This window comes from Vipera ursinii, assembly GCF_947247035.1.
Source record: "Vipera ursinii genome assembly, chromosome: 2".
Taxonomy (NCBI): Eukaryota; Metazoa; Chordata; class Lepidosauria; order Squamata; family Viperidae; genus Vipera; species Vipera ursinii.
In genome coordinates, this window is record NC_139513.1 from 262,570,353 (window position 1) to 262,590,460 (window position 20,108).

The window sequence follows — 20,108 nt, forward strand, 5'->3', positions numbered from 1 at the left end:
CTCAATATAACTTGCTAAGTTTAGTTACATTCAAACATGCAAATGTTTATCCTCATTTTTTTAGTGGTTGTTAATGGGAATTTAAACCACTGTGTCAAGGGACTGGAGGTAATATTTAGTTAAACTAATGTTCGTTGGAAGATCATACAAGGAAGAGGAAGGGTTGCTTTAATCAAACCTTCCCCAAAACTGGTGATGCCAAGATTTTGGATCAAAATTCCCATTGGTATGCATTGTACATAAAACCCAGGCTGAGCTTTGACCACACCATCGTGGCTGTCATCTTGACTTTTTTTTTAACCATACCCCATGGACACTCAATAAGTTCACACTTATTGAGAATTATTGTTGTTGTTCGTTATCAGATCTGAAGGCTGTAGGATATGGAAAGTGCTTTAACCCAATCCATTTTTTCCCCTGCAACTCCTGGTTTACATACCTGGCTCCCAAGCTACTGTGATACAGAACATCAATCCTGAAAAATGGATAGGCAACAAAATAGCTAGAGAAGGATACCATTTCCCCAAATCTCTTTTGCTCAGGGAGATAGCACACTGAGTAAGCCTTTTGTTTCCTCTGTGCTGATCTTTTCTTCTTAAAGGTTGCTGCAGATTTTCAATTACGGAGAAAGCATTTTCTCTGCATTATGTGCAAGTTAGTGGTGTGCATCAGTAACAGCTGTTACTGGGAGCATTTTAAAAATTTCTTATTACTGACTATCCACAGAATTATAGGCAGAAAAAAAAGAACACTTCCTGATACAGCTTCTATGCTTTGTCTCTCTCTTAAGCAAGAATAAAAGTTGAATGTATATCGACAAGAAAAACAGAAGGTAACCTTATTCACGATAAGCTAACGGTGACACCAACACATTTGTTCCACAGCAACAATAAATCAAATAGCGTAGCGCCCATTTGTGGGGACAGAACATAGTGATTTTTAGTTCCCATAAGGCAAATTCATGGAGCTTTTGGAGCTTTTCGGACAAGAAGTCATCAATTAGAATATGGATGAATGCCTTATTCAGTGGTATGTGTGCGGAAGGAAAATGGAATTGTTCAAGCTCTGGATCTTTTTTCCAAAATATTGTAATGGCATCATTTTTGAGAAAGCACAATTAGTGATGGGCAATCTTTTTTGGATGTAATGCAAAAGAGGGGTATTAGGCAGGTGAAACTTGGAAATAGTTGCATTTTTTAAAAAAATGTTGCCATCAAGGGGGCAGTTTTTTGATTAAAAAAAAGAAAACTAGATTTTGTGTAGCAGGATAATTCTCTGAGAATCAGATATGATTGAACAGAAAGGGAGAAAACAAACACGATAAGAAGGAAATAAGCAAAGTGATTTGCTTACTGCCTGTTTACTGAATAATAGTCCAGATGCCTAGAACATATTGTTTAATTTGCTGATGTGGTCAAATAGTTGCTCAGTTATTCTAAAAAATCAGGTCTTAGAAAGTTATATGAGGAGCAGATGTGATGTTTGCTCAGTCACTCCTGGGTAACATATACTATTAACCAGCCATTAAGAAATGCTAGCATTGGCTCTGTCTTAGCTGTCAAAATAACCAACACATTGTTCCAAAGTGGGACAATTGATCCTTTTCTCACATTATTGTGGAGTCTGTTTTGAGGGAAAACTGGGTCTGGAACATTATAATATCAGAGTTTTAATTATGTCACTTTTCTTTGCTCTTCATGCCTTTATCTGGGATACCCTAACATTTTATACTTACAACTATGTTTAGTTCAATCATTACATAGAAGATATAATTGATTCTTTTGCCTGTAGGAGCAAGAATGTAATAATTTAGTGGGCCTCTCTTCTGTAATGACAGCCTGTCATTTTCTGTTATTTTCTAGAGATTATGAAAAGACAATAGGTGCAGGCTGGATACAGTTGCTTGGTAACCAGCTTTTAAAACTTTCTTAATTGTAATTGCCTCTGTACCAGAAAAGCATTGATCAGTTAAATTTCCCTTAATGTTAAGGTAACAAATTTTCACGTAATGTTTCTGAGAATTTCAATAAATCAAATAGAGAGTGCCTTGTTCAAAATTATTTAATTTTCAGAGTGGTTTCAACTAACCTAACTAGTAGTTTTTTCAGGATCCAACAAACACCAGGTGAATGTGGCAAGGGATCCAGGCCATTACGGATTACAAGGTGACTCCATCGAGATGCAAGGACGACACAGACTTCCTAAACAAACTGAATACATTTTTTGGAAGATTTGAGGCACCAAATAGCACTCCTGCTAGGAAAGCTGTTCCCCATCCTGACGAGCAAGTGCTAAGCTTTGATGTCACCTCTGTCCAGAAGACACTGCAGAAAGTTAACATTCGGAAAGCAGCAGGCCCAGATAACATCCCTGGATGTGTCCTTAAGGAATGCGCAGATGAGCTGACTTGTGTTCTCACAGATATTTTCAATCTCTCATTGCAGCAGGCAGTGGTCCCATCATGCTTTAAGATGGCCATCATCTTGCCAGTGCCAAAAAAGTCCACAAGTACAGGCCTCAGTGATTACCGTCCGGTTGCACTGACATCCACATTATTGTATGCAGCCTCCCACCAGCATTTGACCCGCTTCAGTTTGCCTACTGACCAAATCGCTCTATGGAGGATGCTATTTCTTCTGTTCTCCATCTGAGCTTGAAGCACTTAGAGGAAAGAAATACTCACATGTGTTTGTTGTTTGTCGACTTCAGTTCGGCGTTTAATGCAATCATTCCGCAGCTAGTAGACAAACTGGGCCTTTTAGGGTTAAATAGTCCTTTATGCAACTGGATTCTTGATTTTCTTACCAACAGACCCCAATATGTGTGTGTTGGAATAAATACCTCTAATACCATTTTCTTGAGCACAGGTTCTCCTCAGGGTTGCATCCTAAGTACACTGCTGTTCACTCTATTGACCCATGACTGTTGTGCTAGGTTTGCCACCAACCATATTGTGAAGTTCACAGATGATACAACAGTAGTGGGCCTTATTCATGATAACAAGGTGGAAGCTTACTGCAAGGAGGTTGAGGGATTGGTGAACTGGTGTAAGGAAAACAGTCTAGTTTTAAATACCAGAAAAACCAAAGAGATGATTGTCGATTTCAGAAAAGGCAGGCACAGCCACACTTCTCTGTGCATTAATGATTCACCTGTGGAGATGGTTACCAGCAGGGCTTTTTTTGTCATAGGATGCTCAGAATGGAGTTCCGGCACCTTTTTTGGATGGAACCTTGTAGGGTAGGCAAGGAGGATTGTATGACGTGTGTGAGTTCCGGCACCTTTTTCTTTTACAAAAAAAGCACTGGTTACCAACATCAAATTCCCGGGTGCGCAGCTAACAAGTAGGCTGGCTTGGTCGCTCAACAGTGAGAAACTGGTGAAGCGAGCACAGCAGCGGCTGCATTTTCTGTGTCGCATGAGAAAAGCACATCTTCCTTCCCCTGTCCTGACCACTTTCTACAGGGGAACGATCAAGAGCATCCTGTCATACAGCATCACAGTCTGGTTTGGAAGCAGCACTGCTTCAGACAGGAAGGCAGTGCAGAGAGTGGTGAGGATGGCCAAAAAGATCATTGGCAGTTCCCTCCCCTCCATCCAGGACATATCACAGAAGCGTTGCTTGAGCAGGGTCCACAAGATTGTCTGGGACACTACACATCCTCTTCACGACCTGTTTTCCTTGTTACCTTCTGGGAGGAGGCTTCGTGGTATCTGTAGCAGAACATTCAGATTCACCCATAGTTTCATTCCATACAGCATTAACCTTGTGAACTCTCAAGCTTCCTCCTTCCATTATATATTCAAGATGGACAGTATTTAATATTTGTTATGTATATGTAAGGGTGTGGGTCTATACGTATGTTGTATATAGTATGGTTAGGTGTGTGTCATGTATGAGAGCGGGCAACTAAATTTCATTTTTGATATGTGCTGTTGTGCCCACAGTAAAAAATGACAATAAAGGTTATCTTATTTAGTTGGAGGTGTAGAAAGAAAGAATATAGGTTGCAGTTATACTCAGTCATTTTGAAGAAAATCAGTCCCCTAAGTTCAGTGAAAGTGAAGGCCACAACCGTGTGACCAAAGCTCAGCTTGTTTTTTACATTCATCACTCTATGCCAGGGATCTTCAAACTTGGCCCTTTTATGACTTGTGGTCTTCAATTCCCAGAATTCCTCAGCCAGGCACACTGGAATTCTGGAAGTCATAAAAGGGCCAAGTTTGAAGACCCCTGCTCTATGCAAATGGAGGCAGCAAAAATGTCTGATGTTTTTCCATCTGAATACTTGGTCATGGTGACTCAGTTGTTTTATAAAAAAATATCACCTGAGGTTAGAGAATTTGCATAGCCCTGTCCATTTTGCACTAGTGGATGCTGTGTTAGAATTGTTAGTTAAATGGCTATTAAAGTAATACTTAGCATTTGTTCACCTGTTTGGTCCATATTCAAAACTCTATTTTCAGAATCATTTTGGATCAATCATTCTAACTGTGTATGTCATTACCTAGTATCTTCAGCAGGAAGTAGTGGTATAAGAAAATCTAATGCTGAATTATGACAGGATGGATGATGATGATGGATGGATGAATGGATGGATGAAGAGAGATGGAGAGATAATAGAGATAGAGAGATAGGTATGAAAAACACAGAGCTATATTTACTGCTAGATAATTTGGGACACAATGTATTTGCTATCCATTTAATCCTGATAAAAAATGACAGTATGATGAATGCCTTTTCAACACTGCTCAGATTTTTAACTTCCCCTGTTAATGTGTTTTTGTCTGCTGCATTTTTATAAAAGTCACTATATAATACAAGTTTTTTAGAAATAAGTCCCCCTGGGTTTAGAGAGTTTCTAGGTATTCCAGCTAATGTAGTTATTAGTATGGTGTTATATCAAAAGTAAAGTAAAGGTAAAGGTTCCCCCGAACATGCGTGCTAGTCGTTTCCGACTCTAGGGGCCGGTGCTCATCTCCGTTTCAAAGCCGAAGAGCCAGCGCTTGTCCGAGGACGTCTCCGTGGTCATGTGGCCGGCATGACTAGACACCAAAGGTGCACGGAACGCTGTTACCTTCCCACCGGAGTGGTCCCTATTTTTCTACTTGCATTTTTACGTGCTTTCGAACTGCTAGGTGGGCAGAAGCTGGGATGAGTAACAGGCGCTCACTCTGCTACGCGGCACTCGGGATTCGACCCGCCAAACTGCCGACCTTCTGATCGACAAGCTCAGCGTCCTAACCCACTGAGCCACCACGTCCATCTCTCTTCACCACGTCCCTGTTATATCAAAAGCCCAAGTCATATTTGGAACACCATGAACTAAACTGTTCTTAAATGAGATTTCGTAGTCAGTCATCCCTTATCATCTGAATAATTCAGGATCTATGTATTTATGTCCATATTCCTACCTTCACTGAACTATTTTTTCTTTCTTACTAGAACAAATGATGGGATTTAAAATTGTATCATTGGTCTTCTAGATAACTGTGGACAAGATGAATCAATAGTGCAAGACAAGGGAGATTTATGATCAATTAAAGTTGCAAACATATTGAAACACATGCTGGATACAAACCATAACTTTTTCTCATTCTGCTAACCCGCTATTCCTTTCCTCTGGATAGGCTATATGGTGAAGGCTTGGATGCAGCATGAGAGAAAATATGCTACCACTGTGATACAGCCTTTTTTTATACTTGCATATACCATAGGGAAAGCTAGTTTGGTCTAGAGGTTAAGGAAGCAGGCCAGAACTAGGAGAATATGAGTTATAGTTCCACTTTAGACACAAAGTCTACCTGACTCTGGGCAAGTATGGCTGACAGGCCATACTCAGCGTGTGGTCCTCAATGGAACTGCATCTACATGGAAGGAAGTGTGTAGTGGGGTGCCCCAGGGCTCTGTTCTGGGCCCAGTGCTCTTCAATATCTTCATTAACGATTTGGATGAGGGGATAGATGGGGAACTCATCAAATTTGCAGACGACACCAAGCTGGCAGGAATAACAAAATGAAATTCAATGGTGAAAAAAGTAAGGTTCTACATTTAGGCAGGAAAAATCAAATGCACAGGTATAGGGTACCTTGCTCAATAGTAGTAACTGTGAGAGGGATCTCGGAGCCCTAGTAGACAATCACTTCAATGTGAGCCAGCAGTGTGCTGCAGCTGCCAAAAAAGCCAGCACAGTGCTAGGCTGCATTAAGAGAGGGATAGAATCAAGATCAAGTGAAGTACTAATACCACTTTACAATGCTTTGGTAAGGCCACACCTGGAATACTGCATCCAGTTTTGGTCACCACGATATAAAAAAGATGTCGAGACTCTAGAAAGGGTACAGAGCAGAGCAACAAAGATGATTAGGGGACTGGAGGCTAAAACATATAGGGAACGGTTGCTGGAATTGGATATGTGTAGTTTAACGAAGAGAAGGGTGACGGGTGACATGATAGCAGTGTTCCAATATCTCAGGGGCTGCCACAAAGAAGAGGGAGTCAAGCTGTTCTCCAGGGCACCTGGGGGCAGGACAAGAAGCAATGAATGGAAACTAGTCAAGGAGACAGGCAACCTAGAACTAAGGAGAAACTTCCTGACAGTTAGAACAACTAACCAGTGGAACAACCTGCCTCCAGAGGTGGTGAATGCTCCACAACACTGGAGGTTTTTAAGAGGAGACTGGCCAGCCATTTGCCTGAAATGGTATAGGGAAATGAGCAGGGGATTGGACTAGATGACCTCCAAGGTCCCTTCTAACTACTTCTTCTTCTTCTTCTTCTTCTTCTTCTTCTTCTTCTTCTTCTTCTTCTTCTTCTTCTTCTTCTTCTTCTTCTTCTTCTTCTTCTTTATTATTGTTGTTGTTGTTGTTGTTATTATTATTATTATTATTATTATTATTATTATTATTATTATTATTATTATTATTATTATTATTATTATTATTATTATTATTATTATTATTCACTCTTTTAGCCCTAGGAAGCAGACAATGGCAAACCACTTCTGAAATCTTGTAAAATCTTTATTGCTAAGAACCTGCAGTTTCAATATAGGGATATGGTGGACAAAACTGAAGAGAAATGGCAGTTGTCAGAAGCAGTACCATAAGTTTATTGAAAACCTCTATTTTGCTATAATTTAATGTGTCAATGTTTGTACTGCAAGTACAGTGTATGTTTCCCTATATGTGTTGCCATATATCCATTGACCAACAATGGAACAAATGGTGTAACTGCAATAGTGACTTTCAGATGAAAAGGATTCCAGCATCCAGTCAATCCACCTCAGAGTTGCTCTGTCTTTTTCTAAGATTTCCATCTGCTGTGTCTACAAAAACAAAAACAAACAAAACCCCAAGGAGCTTTATGTCGCACACAGCAATTATTCACATTATTTTTGAATTTCATTTGTTGTGATCAGCTTTTGCAGTCTGCCAGAACATTTCTCTTAGCCTCCGTCCTTTGCAAAATTCTTTTTAGAGCTTCCAACTTTTGTTTGGAAAGTGCTGCAGAGATTCTGCAGAAAGTGGGTGGATTCTTTCAGAAACAAGCCCCAGTTGGAAACTGATTGCATTTGGGATAACAACATAGAAAGATCCTCCCTAGAGGCTGCTTGTGGGTGGAATTAACAACCATTAAACTGAGTTTAATTATATGTACTATTATTTCACTCTGTACTCTGACAGACACTGCAGCATATCAGCATATATCTTTGGTTATTTGAAAGTTTGACTCTTCACAGAAAAACACACAGATAATGTGGGTGGTATAGGGTGGTGGGAGGGTTATGCAAGATTTTCTTTTGTTTGAATTGGGCTTTCATGCTTTCATATGCCAGGCTTTGCAATTCCGTGACAAGAATATTTAAAGCAGGATTACTTACCAATTGTCCCTATCTCTAATTGGATTTATAACCAACAGAACTTCTATGTAGTCCTCAAAAGTTTCTATGTCATTTAAAATACTGCAATAATCCAATCTGGAAGTAAATTGGGCATGGCAAGGGGCGTTACAGTATATGTATTCCTGTGTACAATAGTCTTCATACCATATCTTATAACTTATTCACGGCCATTAAATATTTAGTAATATTAATATTTATGTAGGCAAGCAGGAAGTTCAGAAATATGCATTAAAAATTTAATTGGGATAATGAAAAGAGAGGAAGGAAGAGAATCATTTTAATTTTCACTAGATAAAACGTCAAAACTAATGACACAAGACTGACAGAAGAAAAATGTGATGGAGCACTATTCCTTTGCAGTTTGATTAAACTGAAATTTGCCTTGGGTTGCAGTTGGCTGCCACCCAAAGCTGCCATTATTTGAAATCTCCTGTCATTCAGAGCTCCTTCAGGCAATGAACTCCATGGGTCCTCAAGCTGTCCCATTTTCTGAAGTAACATGGACTGTTCTGAAGTAACATGCACATTGTTTCTACTGCACTTTATAATAATTAGAAACAAAGCAAGCAGGAAGACTCCTTGTAATGCTCTTGAGTGGACTCCAAATGGGGCAATAGGGAAGATGCTTGCCGAATTAATGCAAAACTATTGGATGCTTTTAGGCATTTATCATTTCTAGCATTTTTAAAAAACAATTTCTGCATTGTTCATTGTGGTGGCAACTTTGGGAAAGATACACATTTACAGTATCAGGTCTTAAAAACTTAGTTAATGAAATATTTTTTTCAGACTGTAACACGCAACAGATCTTCTCCCAATAGGTATAAATGCTAAAGTGTTAAAATTATTACACCCATTGAGATTTTGATGGCCATTTTGACACTATTCATCTACTAGCAGCGAATAGCTTGTATTAGCAATACCACATAAACTTATCAATGGCTTTGATCAGTGTTGCTTCTCTACTTATGTCCTCTGAAGATTATCTTGAAGCCAACCAGGATCAGCAAGTTGTAATAATTAAGATGTTGGACTAGAGTGAAGAGTCCTAAATTCTAGTCTATCCTAGCCAGAGAAGCTCACTGAGTGACCCTGGTCAATCATCTCTCTCAGGTCTACCTCATGAAGGTGTTATGAACAAAAATAGGAGAAGGGCTACCTTAACTTCCTTTATGAAAGGTGGTTTATATATCTAATAAATAAATGGTAACACCTGGTATATTTTATTAAGCTTTACTACAACTTACTCTCTCCTCCCCATATGTTTATTCTTTCACAGTGAACAATAAAAAAGTCTCACTGGCTCTAGAATAGAATGGATATTGCAGCAGGATCTAAGCAACAAACTTGGAGATAAGCCTGCATAGCAACTTTCTTGCAATTCAGGAAAGGAGGCTGCTACAATCAATTTAGAGTCTTGGATCAAATAGAAGAGTTTATGTAGAGACTCTTCTATTAACCACTCCTCCTCTTTTATGCCTTTTTACAAGCCTTCTCCTGTGTAAAACTGCTTTGCCCTTCCTTTTTCCACAGTCCCGTGGACTACACATTGAACCGGTTGTGGATTTACATTCTCCTCATTCCTGATCTGAGAATCTTCCTGAGAATCTTCTGCTTCTAACAGAATCTGACAGACATACTGTAGGTATGGAAAACCACAATTCACTACAGCTGATACCTGCTTCTGGTCTTTGTCCCAGTGGAATGAATAGTATGGTTAGAAGCTTAGTTCTGAAAACTTTTAAATATTTGGTTCAGAAATTATTGATCTTGGTCTACAAACTATGATGGCTGCATTTACATTTACAACATTATCATGTTTATGTGAGAATCCAATCCATTTCCAAGAGAGGAAAGATTCTTGCCCAGTTAGGACGCCCTTTTGAATTTATATGTGTCAAGGTTCCGATCGACAGAGACAAATAAAGCAGAACTTTATGTGCATCTAGCATTTATGATGCTCAAGAATATGAAGAACAATTAGCATGATTATTGGGCCCAATGGCAATGGAGAAAGGGCTTGTTTCAATGACTCTGGCCACATCCACACAGCTGCCTTGTCATGCTGTTGTCCAGTCATAAAGCAAACATAAAGCAAATTATACTGCCATAAATTTTGCTGTTCCCACAGGGTGTTCTTATTGCTTATTTAAAAAGGAAAAGTGTTACTGCAGAAGCCAGGGTTCCTATAAACCAAAGATAACACCAAAAGAGAAAGAAAAAGAAAGCAAGGGAGAGATATTTATAAAAAGAGGCACCTGCATTCTCTATGGCAGCATTTCCCAACCTTAGGAACTTGAAGATGCGTGGACTTCAACTCCCAGAATTCCCCAGCCAGCTGGCTGGGGAATTCTGGGAGTTGAAGTCCACGCATCTTCAAGTTCCTAAGGTTGGGAAACGCTGCTCTATGGTGCATACTACAGAAGAAGGCAAGTAAGTGTGGGCAAAACATTGCTTTTTTGTTTACATCCTCTGTGTATTGGTATTTCTAAACATAGGAAGCTACTTCATGCTGAATCGGGTCACACATGTTAAAATACACTATAGTTTGCTTAGTTTGGGCTTCAGGCAGATCCACACTTCCTGCTTGCCCAATTGCCAGTATGGGGCACGCACAGCTTACTGAGTGCAGGAATGGATGTCATCATTTCCTACCTATGTCAGCCCAACATGAATATGCCCCTTACCCAGTGCTTTTTTTGTAAAAGAAAAAGGTGCTGGAACTCACACCCGTCATACAACCCACCTTGCCTACCTTACAAGGTTCCATCCAAAAAAGGTGCCGGAACTCCGTTCTGAGCGTTCTATGACAAAAAAAGCCCTGCCCTTACCCATGTTACCCATCACCTTGAAAACTGCTGTTTTCCTTTATAAGCCATCTTATGCTTTCCAAGCAGACAGCCCACATCACTTCTCTGGTAATAGCCCTGGTTCCTATTGGCTATACCACTGACTTGCCGTCTCCTCTCCAGGGCCTGGTTGCTGCCCTATGCAGTCATTTCATCCTGGACTGCTGGGCTCCTATGTCTCCCACTGGCTGGCAGATGCCATTTCTTAATTACCTTGTGGCTGATTGAACACACCCCATTAAATCAATGACTTTTCTGTGTTCTGGGTTTTCCCCTACCCCACTGAAGGTCATTGCTCCATTCAGCTCTTACAATTCCCAGGAGACAATTTCTGCCCAGAGTCTGGGTGAAACATGTTTCCTTTGCTTTCCCATCCCCAGGCCTCAATACTGCAGATCTTCCCTTTCCTTTCCTCCCCACTTCCCTCCCTCTTACAATTGCAGCGTAGGTAGGTTGGACTTAAAATTCACTGTATGCTGTTTTGCTTCTGTGGAGCTGAACCTTCTGATCTTCCTTGCTAGAAAGTTTCCACGAATCTCCAAAACATAAGAATAACTTTTTTCTTTTTCTTTAATTATTATAGCATCAGTGGAAGGATGGTGTATAACAATGGCTGAAAAAGAAATAAACAACTGATATTAGTGTCAAAGGACAAAATCTAGGAAAGGAGTAGTGACATGGATTGCTTTTCATCAATCCACTTAATAAACAGCTGCCATATTTCTCTGTGTTTTTGAGCCTGATCTGGTAGCCATTACTCTTGCCTTGCGGTCTGGAGTGTTGGGAGTTTAAAGTACGACCTGCAGTATCTAGGCATCTGAAGTTTTTTAGACTATTAAGAGCATGTGACTGGTAGACAATATTGTTATTTCAAGAAACTTGCTCTGCTTCTCATTTCAGTACATTTTTCATTCCCAAAATGAAAAAAATGAAATTATCATTGAACAATTACTGAGTGGTTAATCTGAAATGTCTTGTCTAAATATATTTAAGCATTTTTGTATGACAGATGATGTAATCTATAAGAGGCTATTTGATCACAAAACTAATTAGCAAAATCAGTGATATAGACAAAAATACATTAGAATCATCAGTATAGGTAATCCTGAATTTATAACCAAAACTGAGGCCAGAATTTTGGTCGTAATCATTGCGATTGTAAATCAAGTCACCATGTGGCCAGACTCAATTTTACAATTGTTTTTACAATGGTTGTGAAGCAAATCAGGTGGCTGTAAATCTGTATTCAGCTTATCCAGTGGTCATTTTCTGCTGAGAAATAGCAAAGAAGTCACAAAATGCAATCACATGACCGCAGGATGCTGCAACCGGTCGCAAAATTGACCTGGTTGCCAAGTGCCTGAATTCCAATAATGTGACTATGGGGCAGTCATAACTTTGAGGACAACTTACAACTTCAAGGTTGTAAGTAACATTTTTTGAGTCTGTCAAATGTCAAACAGTCCTTAAGCAACCTTTTTTTAAGTGGAGGATTACCTGCACTCATTCCAGATCAGGGCCTTTGAAATCCCAATGGCACAGATCAAGAGGGAGAATGTAGAAATGTACATTCCCTACAGAAACCCTAGAACAGGAGTGGCCAACCTTGGCAACTTTAACACTTATGGAATTCTGGAAGTTGAAGTCCAGAGATCTTAAGCTTGCCAAGGTTGGACATCCCAGCCCTACAATATCAGCACAGAGGACACTTTCGCACTGCACTATCAAGCTGCTTCTACCATGTGCTTATCTAAACTGGTTTAAGAAAATTCTGTCCAGATTGGGATGCCTTAGCAGGATCTTGCAGCAGTTCAATCAGATTGCTGGCTACCACACACCCAAAATCCCTATCACCACCGTGCGATTCGTCTGCTGATGTAGTGTCCCAATTTTCAGTGCTGTTTCCTTTCCTTTCTATGGTGTTTTAATGAAGAAATATCTTTTTTGAAACATGTAATACTGTTTACAAAGTTAAGGCATCAAAATGCACTCACGTGGGTACAGCCACCAGCATCAGAACAAAAATCCATTCTTACATTTTCTTGATTTTGACTTTGTTTGTCTGCTGTGCTTAATATAGTGCTGTTTTGTAGTGTGGCAGCTGTAATATTTGCTTGTCATGCAGAGAAACACTAGTTCAAACCCTAATGCATTTTTTCTTTAATTACAGTTTTTCTTTCCTGGAGCTACCCATTTAATGCTAATTTTTAAAATCAGTTTCCCATTGCACCATTTAATTGTTTCTCTCCTCACTTGAGTTGGAATGGTTGTACTGCAGTTTCCAGATAGCCAAATGAGTAAGTACTGGCAAAGGTCTTATCACTGCATTTACCTGGGGCTGAGTTTAACAAAAAAACAAGCTTCAGCATTTCTAATGACTTATTGGCATACTATTAAAAGAAGTAACTCAGAGAAAGAGAGCCATTTATTGGTATAGACTTTCATACTTGGTATCTGTTAGGCAGTGTTGGGCTTCAGGGTTTAGTGACTATGATTATTCTAGACAACAGATTTCCCAACGTTTTGCCAGCAACTGTGGCTGGCATCTTCAGAGGTAAAGTGATCTGCTAGACCAGGGGTGTCAAACTGCTGGCCCACGGGCCAGCTGCATCATACAGATGCTGTGCCCACCCCAGCTCTGGCAATATGAAAAAAGTCACGATATGTTGCGACATGTCACATGACATGGCGAGTTTGACACCCATGTGCTAGACCAGCGTTTCCCAACCTTAGGAACTTGAAGATGCGTGGACTTCAACTCCCAGAATTCCCCAGCCAGCATAGCTGGCTGGGGAATTCTGGGAGTTGAAGTCTACGCATCTTCAAGTTCCTAAGGTTGGGAAACGCTGTGCTAGACAGACCACAGGCAACTGAACAGGGACTGAACTCTTGTGTTTATAACCAGGTGTCCTGACTTCTGATTGGTCTTTAGTTAAGCAGATTGGTCTTCAGAGCAGCTCTCACCAACTTGCATCAATCAGAAACTATCTAAACTAAAGCCCAACTAGAAATCAGGATACTTGTCTATAAAGATAGCTCTATAGGAGTGCCTGCATGGAGTGGATAAATGATACCACATTTAATGCCAAATCAGATGCCAACTTATTGTTTCTGCTCTAATTAAAGATCATCCCTTTTTGCTATTTTTAATTTATACTCATAGGACTGTAGGACTGCCCAGTCTTAAAATAGGATCCACTTAAATTACAAATGGCAGACTGAATGCTGAATGCCCACACATCTGGAGCTTCCTTGGTTTTTAGAGTTCAGCTTCTAATTTATGGCAGATTTTCTAGAGAGGGTAGGATAGGAAAATACCAAGATTGTCAGTGAATGCAATAGAAATGTTAACTGATTACAAAATTAAGTAATTCATTACCATATCTAAAATGCAGAGCTTTAATGAAAACTGACCTTCCTTTACAGGGAGGAAGTTTGCTTCCCTTTCTAAAATAACATGGCAGTTCTTCTCACATTGTTTTTATTTCTGAATTTTTGCCATTTTTCATTGTCAATGTAGTTAGTTATATTTCACATGATTTACTGGCAATATAAAATCTGTTTGCCTAGAAATTGCCACAATGTAAGATTCACTTCAGTGCTTTAGGATATAATCATGGTTTTGCCACAGCAAAAGGTGAATTATGTCAATTGTTGACAACTAGACAACCTGTGACCCATTGGGCCATCTTTGAGAGAAAAGCAGCACAGTCTGATGTGAGCAGAATTAATATAAAATTTTCCTGCATTGTATTGTTATTGCTTTGGTTCCCTGCCCTGACTGCTTTCTACGCAGCATAATTAGACTGACCATATATTTTTTACCCCAATGCTAGATGGTCCTGTTATTGTTTCAGAAGAATATATGTATCACATCACATTGTTTGCAATGGCTGCAACGAAGATACAAAAGCATATGCTTATTGAACTGATGTGGATTGCTGTAACTTTATACGAATGTTACTAAAACCTATAGTTGCAAATACATGCTTCAATGGATATCACATAATTAAAAGGACACTGCAACAGCCAGAATATTGCAAAGAAAACTGGTCTGAACAGTGTGGAAATTTCAACTCCACAGGAATAATGGTAATTTTTAAAGATATTCTTATCTTAGCAAATTTGAGATAGTTTGACTGCAAAATTGTTGTCATATATAATGCACTGGGAACCAAAGCAAATTCTGACTTCCTGCTGGCTTCCCCATTGGCTTTGCATCAAGTCTTTCTAATAGTCAGTCTATAAAATAAATGGTTGTTTTAAAGAGGATATTTTTAAAAATGTGATGCTAAATGACAAATATATTCAAAAAAGGTCCATGCAAAGAAGCTCAGCGTCTGGGCAATATTAAGAGAAACTAGAACCTAAATCAGGAGGGAAGGCTGTCTTAAAAAGATCTGGCTGTTGCCTGTACCTTTTTTTTAACTTCATTGAGCATATCAACAAACTGTACTTGGTCCATACTATTTCAAGAAGAGATAGAAGATTGAAATAGTGCACATGGAGATTTAAAACCAGTTGTACTCATTTATTTACTATCTCAGAAATGGATGCTTGATAATGCCTTTTTCCAGAGACTGGCCCAAGGTCCTTCAATGGGCAGTCCTAGAACTCACAGTCTCCTGGTTTCTAGCTTGGGATCTTATCAACAGCACAGATATTGGTTTTCATTTGCACAGCTAAGAGTTTCAAAATTAATAGATTTTTAATCTATCTGCCAAACAAACTTTATATGGACAATTTCTGATTTACATTTGGGCATCAGTATGGTCAGTGTTATGTGGGATGTGGTGGCTCAGTGGGTTAGGATGCTGAGCTTGTTGATCAGAAGGTCGGCAGTTTGGCGGGTCGAATCCCGAGTGCCGCGTAACAGAGTGAGCGCCTGTTACTCGTCCCAGCTTCTGCCAACCTAGCAGTTCAAAAGCATGTAAAAATGCAAGTAGAAAAATAGGGACCGCTACGGTGGGAAGGTAACAGCATTCCGTGTGTCTTTGGCGTCTAGTCATGCCAGCCACATGACCACGGAGATGTCCTCAGACAAGCGCTGGCTCTTTGGCTTTGAAACGGAGATGAGCACTGGCCCCTAGAGTTGGAAACAACTAGCACGCATGTTCAGGGGAACCTTTACCTTTACCTATGGTCAGTGTTAAAATCCCGAGAATAAATAAAAAACACATTCACAATATTTTAATCTAAACCAAGGTATAGAAGATAAGCTTATTATTGTGACCCATGATGCATTAAGGTTCTAAGCTAGGTCAGTCATTGTATGTAGCACATGAGCTCCAATAATTCAACAACCGAGAGACTATCATACCAGAGAGATTTCAGCATTAGCTGATTAGAATTTCTAGATAGCACATCATCATTTTCCACTATCTGCAAAAGCAGTTTTCCAGCCAAATCTTAACTGCCAAAAATGAGTGATTTCCAAAGCTTATCTGTTTATAGTTGATTGTCAGTTGTAGGTTAATGAGAACAGCTAATTCACCAGCTGCTCTACCTCTGTCCATCTACCTAATAATACGACACACTCTAGCTTGAAGCATTTAAATAGGATCTTAGGGATTTTAGATTCTTGGATCCAGGTTTGTTTGATATGTTAAATGAAGGATGAGGAAATACAATCCACATTTTAATGTGTGCTTACCTCATTAATCCTTCCTAAATGTAAATAGGCAAATTGACCGTTGTACGTTGACATATGCACTTGCCTAGGTGTTGTAACACCTCTGTGTATCAAAAAAGTATGCACTAAAAATGTATGTTTTAAGGGAAAGTTTATACATTTTACACAAAAACAGGTACAAAAGGTATGCTATGAAAAATGTGCAAGAAAATTCACAATGAGGCAAAACTAGAATGATTTAAACTAAAAACAATTAGAAGCAGAAGGAAAATTAAAGTGATAGATTTTATCATCTGTACATAAAATGCATTGTTTTAACAGTAAAACAGAGATGCTGATACCCTTTTCAAGGATTGCTGTTTTCTACTAAAGTGTCAATATCTTTTTGGCCATAGAATTAGAATAAAATGTGACAAAGGTTAATAGAGACTGCAGAATTTATGACAGAAGATTCCTTTTTTCTGATAGGATTGATCATAACTGTTAAAGCTAATTCTGGAATACCCAGATAGCATCTATTTTTCAATCAAGGCCTTTCAGACAGCAACACTGGAATCAAATTATACTTACTGATGTCCTTAGAACTGCTCCTTGCAGTCCTATATGCCACCCAAAATATCTGTCTTACTTCTTGCATTTGTCATTGGTTAATAAACAACATGGCCTCCCCAGAAAGAACATATTACTCAATTATATACTTTTTAAAAGTACAAACAGAAATGAAAATAACAAAAGATGGGATGAAAGCAATTTTTCAGCATGTATATTAGCTCAGAAAAATAAAAATGACAAATTATTACAAGAGAAAGTTCAAGGAGGTTTTCTTAAAATACTTCACTGAAAACTACAGGTATGATATTTTTATTGTTTCACTTGACAGATTGATGAATATTGAAGAGCGTTATTGCTTTGGAACACCCAAATAAAATTGGGGTACAACAACATATTCCTTTGGGTTGATATTAAATGTTCATTGGCAATATGAATACAAAAATTGTTAAAGAATGAATCATGGATATACTTTAGATAATGTTTTCCTTTTTTGGTGCCTTTGAGTCAGTGCTGAATCCTGGCAACTGCCTGAAGAAATCCCTGCAGTTTTCTTGGCAAGATTTCAGAAGTGGCTTGTCATTGCCTGCTTCCTAGGGCTGAGAGAGAGGGACTGGCCCAAGGCCGCCCAACTGGTTTTGTGCCTAAGGGGCGACTTAAACTTAACAATATTCTAGTTTTTAGTGCCTTAACCATTACACCACCTTAACCACTACACCAAAGTGGCTCTCCATTCAGATAGTAATCCTCATCAAATATGCAATTCACGGAGATGGAAATATAAAAATGAAAAGGGTCAGCTAAAGAGGGACAAGAAATGATTACCATATAGGCCAATATCATTACTGAATAATGACTATGTTTACAATGATTCTAGCTAGAGTGAAAATAAATTTGCAAGAAGAAATTATTCATGAGGATCAATATGGATTTTTACCTAAAATACAGTTAAAGGACAATATTAGAAATGTGTTGGACAGTTTGGAATATTTTGAGCAACATAAGGGAAAACAAACCATATTGTTTTCTTAGATACAGAGAGATCTTTGATACTAGGCTTTCTTGTTCAAAGTTTTGGAAGATACAAACTTTGGAGAAAACTATACAATGGGTATAATCAATTTATACCTCACAGAAAGCATAAATAATGGAAATTGAGACACAAAACTGAACAAAGCAGGGAGGCCCACTGTCGCCTCTCTTATTTATTTTAGTTCCTGAAATGTTGTATAGAGATATAATACAAGATAAGAGAATTATGGAAGGAAAGATTTAAAAAGAAATGTATAGGTTAAAAGCTTTTTCAGATGACTTGGTGTTGGTTTTGCAAGATCTTTTAAAGGGAAAAACATTAATGGAAAACTAAAAGAATTTGGTATATTAGCAGGCTATTAACAAAAACATGAAAATAGTGGCTCAAACTAAATAAAAACAGCCATGTTGTAACCTTAGAGTTAAGAGGTGAATTTATAATTATAACTGCTGAAAAGAAGATTGAAAGCCACTTCACTGTATCTTTTTTCTTTCTTTTCTATTTTTCTTTTTCTTTTTTCTTTCTTGCATTTTTAGCTTGCTTTGATTTCTTTTTCTTGTTTCTTCTTTACTTATATAGGTAGTCCTCAAGTTACAACCACAACTGAGCCCAAAATGTATATAGCTAAATGAAACATTTGTCAAGTGAGCTTTGCCCCATTTTATGACCTTATTTAAGGGACGTGGTGGCTCAGTGGGTTAGGACGCTGAGCTTGTCGATCGGAAGGTCGGCAGTTTGGCGGGTCGAATCCCGAGTGCCGCGTAGCAGAGTGAGCGCCTGCTACTCGTCCCAGCTTCTGCCAACCTAGCAGTTCGAAAGCACGTCAAAATGCAAGTAGAAAAATAGGGACCACTCCGGTGGGAAGGTAACAGCGTTCCGTGCGCCTTTGGCGTCTAGTCATGCCGGCCACATGACCACGGAGACGTCCTCGGACAAACGCTGGCTCTTCGGCTTTGAAACGGAGATGAGCACCGGCCCCTAGAGTCGGAAGCGACTAGCACGCATGTGCGGGGGAACCTTTACCTTTACCTTTACTATGACCTTATTTGCCTCAGTTGTTAAGTGAATCACTGCAGTTGATAAGTTAGCAGCCTGGTTGTTAAGTGAATATGGCTTCCTCATTGATTTTGCTTGTCAGAAGGTTGCAGAAGGGGATCGTATGATCTTGGGACACAGCAATAGTCATAAATACTGGCATGAACCAGTTGCCAAACATCTGAATTTTGATCACATGATCATGGAAAGGTTCTAACTGTGAGAAACGGTCATAAGTCACTTTTTTCAGTGCCGCTATAATTTTGAACCATCTCTAAATGAACTGTTGTAAGTTGAGGACTACCTGTATTAATTTATATTAATTTTTATCTTCTTTCTTATAACTTTACAATTATACTAAAAAAAATGAAAAGAGGCAATTTTGCTTTTTCACTAGGATCATCTCTGGATTAGATTAAGCTTGCCTGAGTATAGAATAGACCATTATGTGCAGAGGCTTTCCTAAGAACTGATTCAATGAACGCTCAATGTCCCAGCTACTTTAGAAATGTGTTTTATAAATCTGTGCAGGTGGATTTTCACTTTTTAGATATGCCTCTGTACATACAGATTGTGAAAAATGGCATTCAAGAGGCAACATGGTCAGGTGTATTATTTTCTTTTCAACTCACATGGTTGTGCAACAATTTATGATTTTTTTGTGAATTATATAACTATAATCACTGCATTATATTAAAGCTATTCATGATTCTTTGAATCTTCAAGGTAAGAAGATTATAAGATTATATCAACAAGTGTTATGCCATTCCAATTTCTCATGATAGGAAATAATTTATATTCAATAAATATATTGTTACAACATGCTAATCCCTGGTTAAATCATGATCTACTAAGGCTTCTATACCTGGACTGTAAAAGTCTGAATAACTATTGAATGGCACCAAAGATACGGAAAACTCAACTTATTGCCACTTAATAGTCTTCTGAGTTTTTGTAACCTAGGGACATGATAACCCTAGTGTAAATTATTTATGTTGGTTGTGTTGCACAGTACATTGAAGCATAAACCAACCACACTCAGATTTCATGCCACATATTGGCTGAGTTCGCATATAATGTTACTAAAGAGTAGCCATATAGTTTAT